Consider the following 8,180-nt stretch of genomic DNA (forward strand, 5'->3'; position numbering starts at 1 on the left):
GATAAAGCTTTGATTGAAGTTGCCTTCAAAACCTTGCCCTCAGGTTCCAAAGGACAAGGTGTGGGAGAACCTGAGGTTCAGTGATAGTAGATGCGTCTGATTATGTCTTAAGGGACAGAGGTGCCTGATTTTCCTATGGTGACATTTACATTTTGATCACAAATAAAGATTATCTCTTAATGCAAAGAAAGTCTGAACACAATAGTTCTGACCATTTTTCCTCTTTCTTATAGTATAATTCTAGTTGTGAAATAATATCATAATTAATACTTCCCTCTGCATTCCATTTTGCCTCTAGTGAGCAGGCAGGCCCTGCACAGGAGCAAAAAAATATTAGGAAGTTCTTTCTTAGCATGTGAGGGTTAAACAATTTCCACTGCTTAAGAATATATTCCCAAAACAGTAAGAGAATGTGACAATTCAGTTTCTCATTTGCAATAAGAGAAAAAAATAGATATCCTTTTTAAAATTTTTTATTTTTTTTAAAGGGGGTAAAATTAAACACAACAAAATAGGACATAAGAAAGCAATGTAAGAGATATAAATTTCAAAACTAGATGACCTGAGATCTTTGCTATCTATCATATTGTCTCTTATTTTCTTCTAAATAGTTGTCCATGTCTTCGCATACAGAAAATTCATACAAAACAACATAGTATAAAACTGATCCGAATAGAATGAGGAAGGCATTTTTGGTCTTCAAAACCAGACAATAGGGAAGTCACTAAAGGCTGCTGTAGAATCTCTCCTTCTCTTCAAAATAGCTGTCCATACTTTCATGTATACTGAAGTTCAACAAAACAAAACAGGCTAAAATAACACCATTAATTAGAACAAAGCAAAACAGGGATAAAAGTATTTGCCTTCAAAGAGATGGTAGAAGGAAATTCCCCCTATTTGCTACACTGTGTATGGTCAACCTCTCAAGAGATGTCCAGATCACTGGCTCCCACTTGCTTACGGGGTGTGGCGGGGGGACTGGGGGGGGGCGGGCAGGACGCGATGCTTGATTCTTAGCCCTCGTACTGGCAGGCTCACAGCCGCTCACCGTGGTGGTGGTGGGGTTTGCTTGGTTTCCCAGCCCTCCAGGTCCCAGCATGGCGTGGGTCCTAGTAAACATCGGTGGCTCCCATCCTGGGCCAACAGAGTCTGCCATGTTCACAGTGGCTCCCAGGGGTGGGGGGCACCTCGGTTTCCCAGGGCTCCAAGACTTAAACTTATGAGATAGATTGTGAGAGCCAACATCTGTTACAAAAAAAACTCAGGAGAGATATTTCAGTCTTTAAGCTTTTGTTCGCTCCTAACAATGTATGTGGTAAAGTCAGACCCATCTGAAAACTTAAATGTGCCAGAAAGAAACTACCACAACAATAGGTGTCCTTTTAATCCCTACTTGGTTGCTGTGTCGTCTCCTGAGGTGACCTGCTCCAGAGCTGGTGGCTGCTATGTTTTTTGCTTGTTTGTTTGTTTTTAGAGAAAAAAAGCAAAATAGAAAAAACAGTAGAAATAATACAGAATTTTAAAAAAACATCACTAGCTGATAAATTACAAATTGTTATCTTAGAAGTAGTTGTTCAAGTTACAAAATCAAAGCATAAAAAGTGAACAGTCAAACAATGACAGTGCAAACTATCCTGTTTGATGATCTAACAAAAACTTAGTAGTATGGTTATCCACCTTGCACACTTAAACATACATACAGTTATATACTTAGAGCACTTTCCCTTTCATCTTTATAATATCTGTTATACATTTTGGATCTTAACACTTTCAGTTTTTTATTATTTTATTTATTATTATTTTTATACTAGAGAGATGATATGATATTTACAAATGTGAGTCGGATTTATTTCACTTATGAGAATAGTCTCAAGTTGCCTCCATTTATCTGTAAAAGCCTGAAGATCATCCTTTTGGTAGCTGAGTAATATTCCATTGTATAAAAACACCACCTTTTTTCATCCATTCTGAGGTTAATGGGGATTTTGGTTGTTTCCAAGATTAGCTATTACAAATTGCACTGCTATAACAACGGGTGCACATGTAGCACTGTGACATGACCTTTTCAGTTTTTCTGGGAAAAAAACCCAAAAGGGGAATAGCTAGATTGAATGAAACTTCCAATCCGAGTTTTTTTGAGGAAATGTCCATACTGATTTCCACAGTGGCTGCACCAATCCATATTCCCACCAACAGTGAAGCAGTGTTCCTTTTTCCCCACAGTCTCGCCAACATTACCAGTTGATTTCTTAATGGTAGCAATTCTGCAGCGAGATGAAATCTCAATGCTGTTTTAATTTGCATTTCTTGAATGACCAGTGATAATGAACATTTCTTCATGTATTTATTTGCCATTTGTATATCTTTATCTGAGAAACGTGTGTTCCTCTCAGATGCCCATTTTTGGAGAGGGTCTCAGATAAGTTATTCTTAAAGACAAGTTTGCTACCCAGTCAGCCTCAGATATTAGGAAAAAGCTACAAAAGATGGCTCTTATTCCAAACATCTCATTTGGCACCCAAATAAGAATTTCTTCCTAAGTATTTTATAATCAAGACCAGGAGGAAGCCAAGAGGAGAAAACAAAGAGACCAAGAGAAAGTGGCTGCCATGGTTGTGGCCTTAAAAGGAACAGACCTTAAGTCTGATTCTCAGGGCTCTAAGAGGAGCTCAATGACTAACCTCACCTGTTACCATTGTGGAAAGCCAGGCCACCTTAGCAGGGACCATGATAAGAACTGTGGAATAAAGAGGTTCCCTGAGCCATGCCTTGACTACAAAGTGACCACTGGAAGTCAGACTGCTGCCTGAGGTGAAGGCCCTAGAGATCAGGCCCATCTTACCAGCTGGTCCAGCAAGACTGAAGGGCCCAGGGGCATGCTCTGCTTTCTCCTTCTAGCCAGAGTGTTATTACCACAGAGGAGCCCTGAGTAATGGTGAGTATAGTGCAAACAGATGTATGTCTCTCTGTCCTTTTCAACCCTGCCTTTCTTTCCAGGTGTCATACTTCAGTGAAAGGAGTCACTGAGAGGAAGTAACTCCCTCACAACCCTTAGGCTATAAGTGGGATGGCTTTCTCTTCATTCCTTTTTAATTATGCCTCAAAGTGAAGTTCCTCTCCTGGGGAGAGATATCTTAGCTTGCTTGCATACTGTAATATACATACACTCAAGTCAGGTACGCTGCCTCCCCCTTGTGGAGAGAAATAAATCCTGAAGTACAGGCAGCAAAAGTAAAATAGCAAGAATAATAGCTGCTGTGGTGCAGATATATCTCAAAGATTGTACTATACATTTTGCATCTGAAAGTTTTCACAACCAGGCTTCTCAACTGACTTGGACTGCACTTCCTCAACTGTTCAGAAACAGGCCTCATCTTTTTGGACAAGTGTTTTCCTCCAACAACTTTGCGTGTTTTGAATTTTCCCAAGTCATGGTCTTGCAATATACAGATGATATACTATTATGGGCCCCTCAGAGGAACTCTCAGCCAAGGCACCCATGCTTTACTGAATTTTCTAACTGAAAAAAGTTATATGGTCTCTAGATAAAGAAGTTATATGGTCTCTAGGTCTAAGTGAAAACTTGCAGCTTTGAAGTAAAATTCTTGGGCCTTATCAGATCTAAGGAAACCCAAAGCCTGGGGGAAAAGAGAATTTAACCAATACTTTCCTTCCTGCAACCCAACTAAGGGGATTCCTAGGAATTACAGGCTTTTGTCATCTTTGGATAGCAGGGTATGATAAGATCACATGACTCCTCTATCAGCTCACAAAGGAAGCCCAAAAGGCAGATACCCATATTTTAGCGTTGGAACCTGATTTCCAAACTGCATTACAGAAGCTTAAACAGGAGCTTCTAAATACCCCAGCATTGAACATACCAACAGAACGCCATTTCAATTTGTATGTTGACGAAAGGCAGGACATGACTTTGGGAATTCTTACACGGGACCAAAAACCTGCTCAACAGCCTGAGTTATGAGCTAGATGATGTAGGAAAGGGATAGCCTGCATGCCTCAGAGCTGCGGCTGCCAGCTCTCCTAGTACCAAAGACATCCAAGCTGACTTTAAGCAAGATCTCATTGTATATACATTTCACACTGTGGCGAAAATGGTACAAGAAAGGCAGGGTACACAGTAGTGACTATACATCAGACACTTGAAAGTTTCTCACTTGCCTCTGGGACTAGTATCCAGCTAGCAAAACTTACAGCTCTGACTAGGGCTTTACAACTCAATGAAGAACAAAAAGTCAGTATTTATACTGTTTGAAAGTATGCTTTCTAGTCAGCCCTCTCCTGTGAGTTGGCACCATTTGCAGACTTTGGGGAGGAGAACAAGAAGTCAACAAGAAGCTAAGACCTCTTGGGAATTGGTACCATGCACAGGCTGACTAAGGAAGAGCCAGACGCCAGCCCCTTCGGGCATGCAGGCAGGGAGACAAGAAGACCCAACATTTCCCCTGCCCCTGTAAGTGACCAGCTAATCTAGAGAAACAGTTTGTGATAACAGCTAATATGGTGAAATACAACTTAATGCTTGTAGTGTTTAGTATTTCACTGACTTTGTAGGCCTAAAACCAGTAATCTGATCAGCTATTCAGAGAGTAACAATATGCAATGTAGCATAAATGGGAGATCTCTTTCTGAAGGTGGTAGCCATTTATTCCCTGGTATCTTGTTTAGAAATCCTGTATCATTCCCACTGTTTTGTTTGGTTAGATTTTATTCTGTTTTACCTTGTTTGATTTTGTTGTATCTGATGACAGGGATAGCTATTTCAAAGATAACAAAATGGGGCTGGGGATTTAGCTCAGCGGTATAAGTGCCTGCCTTACAAGCAGGCAGTCGTGAGTTCGATCCCTGGTACTGATAAAAAAGAAAAAGACCAAAAAAAAAAAAAAGAGTGCAAAGATAATAAGATATATTATGGGAACCATTTTGGATTTACTATTATCTTGTTTTGAATTCCTGTATTGGATTCATTGCTTTATTTTTATTGGTTCTATTCTGTTTCTATTTTGTTTGATTTTAGTATGTCTGAAGGTATGGACAACTATTTTGAAAACAACAAGAGTCAACCACTGTTGATTTCCTATTATCTTGTTTTGAAATCCCGTGTCACACTGTCTTGTTTCGATTGGCTTTTTCGTTTTATTTTGCTTGATTTTATTCTCTAAAATAAAATTTTTTTTAAAAAGTATGCCTTCTAGTATTGCATGCCCACACAGCCATGTGGAAAAAAGAAATTATCTAACAGTCAATGGATCTCCCATAAGTATTATCTATCTATATACCCTCCAACGTGGATATTATTCACATAGAGGACACCAAAATGGAGTTGATTAAATATCTCAAGGTAATCAACTGGTTGACACAGCTGCAAAAGAAGCTGCTTAAGGGCTTCTTCTTCAGGCCCCCTGATCTGGGAAGGTTCCCTTGATCTTACTTGACCCAAATATTCTCAGTCAGAAATCCAATGGCTCTCTCTCATTAGAATCCATTCTTTCCATCAGAATTGTTGCAATCAAATGATAATAAATTGCTCCTTCCTGGTGCAGTCAATGGAGTATTACTTTACATCACTTGGGTAGTGACAAATCTACCAGATGGCCTCAAAATTATTCATAGGAAAGGACTTTCTCAGACAATATAACAGATAGTTTAGACATATGAGCTCTGCCAAAAGAAAATTTCTCTTTAACAGATCATAGCCCCTCCCGGTATACAGAGACTTGATAAATACCCTGGAGAAGACTGGAAGTTCAGCTTTACTCATATGTCAAAGGATACAGAGCTCCAGTACTTATTTGTCTAGATAAATACTTTCACAAACTGGGTTAAGATCTTGCCTTATGGAACAGAAAAGGTACAAAAGGTGATAAAGATTTTGGTCTCAGAAATCATCCCCAGATCTGAACTTCCTGGTTACAAAGTGATTACAAGGTGGTTACAAAGTGATAATAGACCTTCTTTTAAATCGACAGTCATACAGAATGTCCCTCAGGCACTGGACATTCTTGATCACCTTCACCGTGCATGGAGGCCACAAGTATCAGGAAAACTAGGGAAAATAAGTGGGGCTCTAAAGAAACATCTTTGCGAAATGGCTCAGGAAACCTGCCTACAGTAGCCTCACTATCATTAGCTCTTATCAAACTAAAAAACACACCCCCAAATCCTAGGCCTCAGTTCATTTGAAATGCTTTATGGATGCTCTTTTTTCACTAATTATTTTCTCTTTAATAGAGAAACAGATGCCTTATTAAGAGATGTCACCTCATTGGCTAAATTCCAACAGCTAACAGAATAGCTAACAGAAGCTCAGTGTAAAGAGAAGGGAAATCCTATATTGCACACCGGAGATTTAGTACTGGTAAAGTCTAAAGCCCTTCATCATCTCCTCCCTTAGGACCAACTTGGGAAGGACCAGACATCATGATGCTATCAGCTCCATCAGCTGTCAAACTGCAGACCTGGACTCACCCAACTCAAACCCTGGGAACCAGAAACCACTGCTCAGTGTGAGCAACTATCTAATATTTCTGTGAACCCATAGAAAACTTAAAATTCTTGTTCAAAAAGAAAGCAGACTTCAGATAACTAACCTAATATGTTACTCTTAGACCTTTTACTAATTAATTTACCACTTACAGGAGAACGAAAATTCTTTTTTAAAGTGGACACAGGAATATGCACAGTCATTACAACAAACACCTTGCTGGATATGTGGCCTGTTTCCCTTGTCAAATACATCAGAGCTCCCTTGGGGGGTGTCCCCACTTCGAGATGACTGGAATAAGCTACACCAGATTGATAAGGCACAAAAAAGTTCAGTGGTTCTTAGTTTAGCCCACCATTACACGGTAACTGGGTGGCTATAAATCACATCTCTAATGATCCTGGACATAATATTTTCTAAGAATGCCACTGAAGCCTCCTTACAGACTCCAGAAAAACCCTTAATAAGTAAGAGCAAGGGTCCTATAATGAAAGCCAAAAATTATAGCTATAAAGATGGATATAGGATGATTATACATGGTTAACTACAACTACAGGACAACTTAGTAGAAAGGCCCTTTCATGTTGGAAACAAAGAAATCACTTCTATTCTCATTGGCTTAACTCTACTAAATACTTAGGATGGATACCCTCAAACACTGTATACACACCATAACTTTACAGGTTGAAAACTGGTTTTCAACAGACTGGTTTAATTGCCCTAGATTAAATGGAAATCCCCCAATGGTACTCACTGGTCCTGTGGAGCTAGTTTGTGCCCCTGGCTACTCCCTGGATGCATAGAGAGATGCACACTGGGACTTGTGTTGTTACAAGGTAGGAGTGTCAAAAATATCAACTAATCAGGGACTGGGGATTTAGCTCAGCAGCATAAGTACCTGCCTTGCAAGCAGGCGATTGTGAGTGGTCGTGAGTTTGATCTCCGGTACCGATAAAAAAAAAAAAAAAATCAACTAATCTGCAAACTTACCCCCACTACAACATTGGTGCTCTAGAAGTGTTTCACTGGTATGATCATTTAGTTTCTATTTTTTATCCCTTACCAAGAATTAGAGGGTGTCATGCAACACATTGAGGCCTTAACTAACTATACTCAATGGGCCTTAAATGACACTTCAACTGATTTCTTTCTCCTAAATGAAAAAGTAAAATTAATGAGGCAAGCCATCCTCCAAAATCAGATGGCACTAGACATTCCAACAGCAGCACAAAGTGGGTACTTGTGCAGTTGTAAAGATGCAGGTGTATGAACATTCCTGACCCTTCTGCTACTGTCTCAATGGCTGTTCAAGATATTAAATGACAGATTAATGCCATTTCAGATTCTGAAATTTCATGAGACTTCTCCTTACTCTCTTTGTGGGAGGCTATTTCTGGCTCTTCCTGATGGAAATGTTTTTTGACTGTATTCATAATAGTCTTGTTGATCCTATTATTTGGCCCATGTATGTTTAACTGTTTCTTTCACGTTGCCTCCTCCAAACTTAAAGCTATATGCCTATCTAAGACAAGAATGCCTGACATCTAAGGGCTTTTAGATAAATCCTCTGTGGAATATCTCTGCCCACCAATCACAACTACAACCCTCTTGGATGAGAAACAACCAGAATGGTCTTTGTCCCTTGCCCCCTCATAGCAGTTGGGGATATCTCTTCAGA

At 39.6% G+C, this 8,180-nt stretch overlaps 1 non-coding gene across 1 annotated transcript; it reads right to left on the reverse strand.

Annotated features, from left to right (window-relative positions):
• Window positions 1–1,227: 1,227 nt before the first annotated feature.
• On the reverse strand, window positions 1,228–1,370 carry LOC111757470 (small nucleolar RNA SNORA12). The gene has a single exon (XR_002791814.1). It is a non-coding gene; the product is annotated as a small nucleolar RNA SNORA12 (small nucleolar RNA).
• Between the last annotated feature and the right edge of the window lie 6,810 nt (window positions 1,371–8,180).

This window comes from Cavia porcellus, unplaced genomic scaffold (genome assembly GCF_034190915.1).
Source record: "Cavia porcellus strain 051 isolate PalLab524CR breed Dunkin Hartley unplaced genomic scaffold, mCavPor4.1 scaffold_4, whole genome shotgun sequence".
Classification (NCBI taxonomy): Eukaryota; Metazoa; Chordata; class Mammalia; order Rodentia; family Caviidae; genus Cavia; species Cavia porcellus.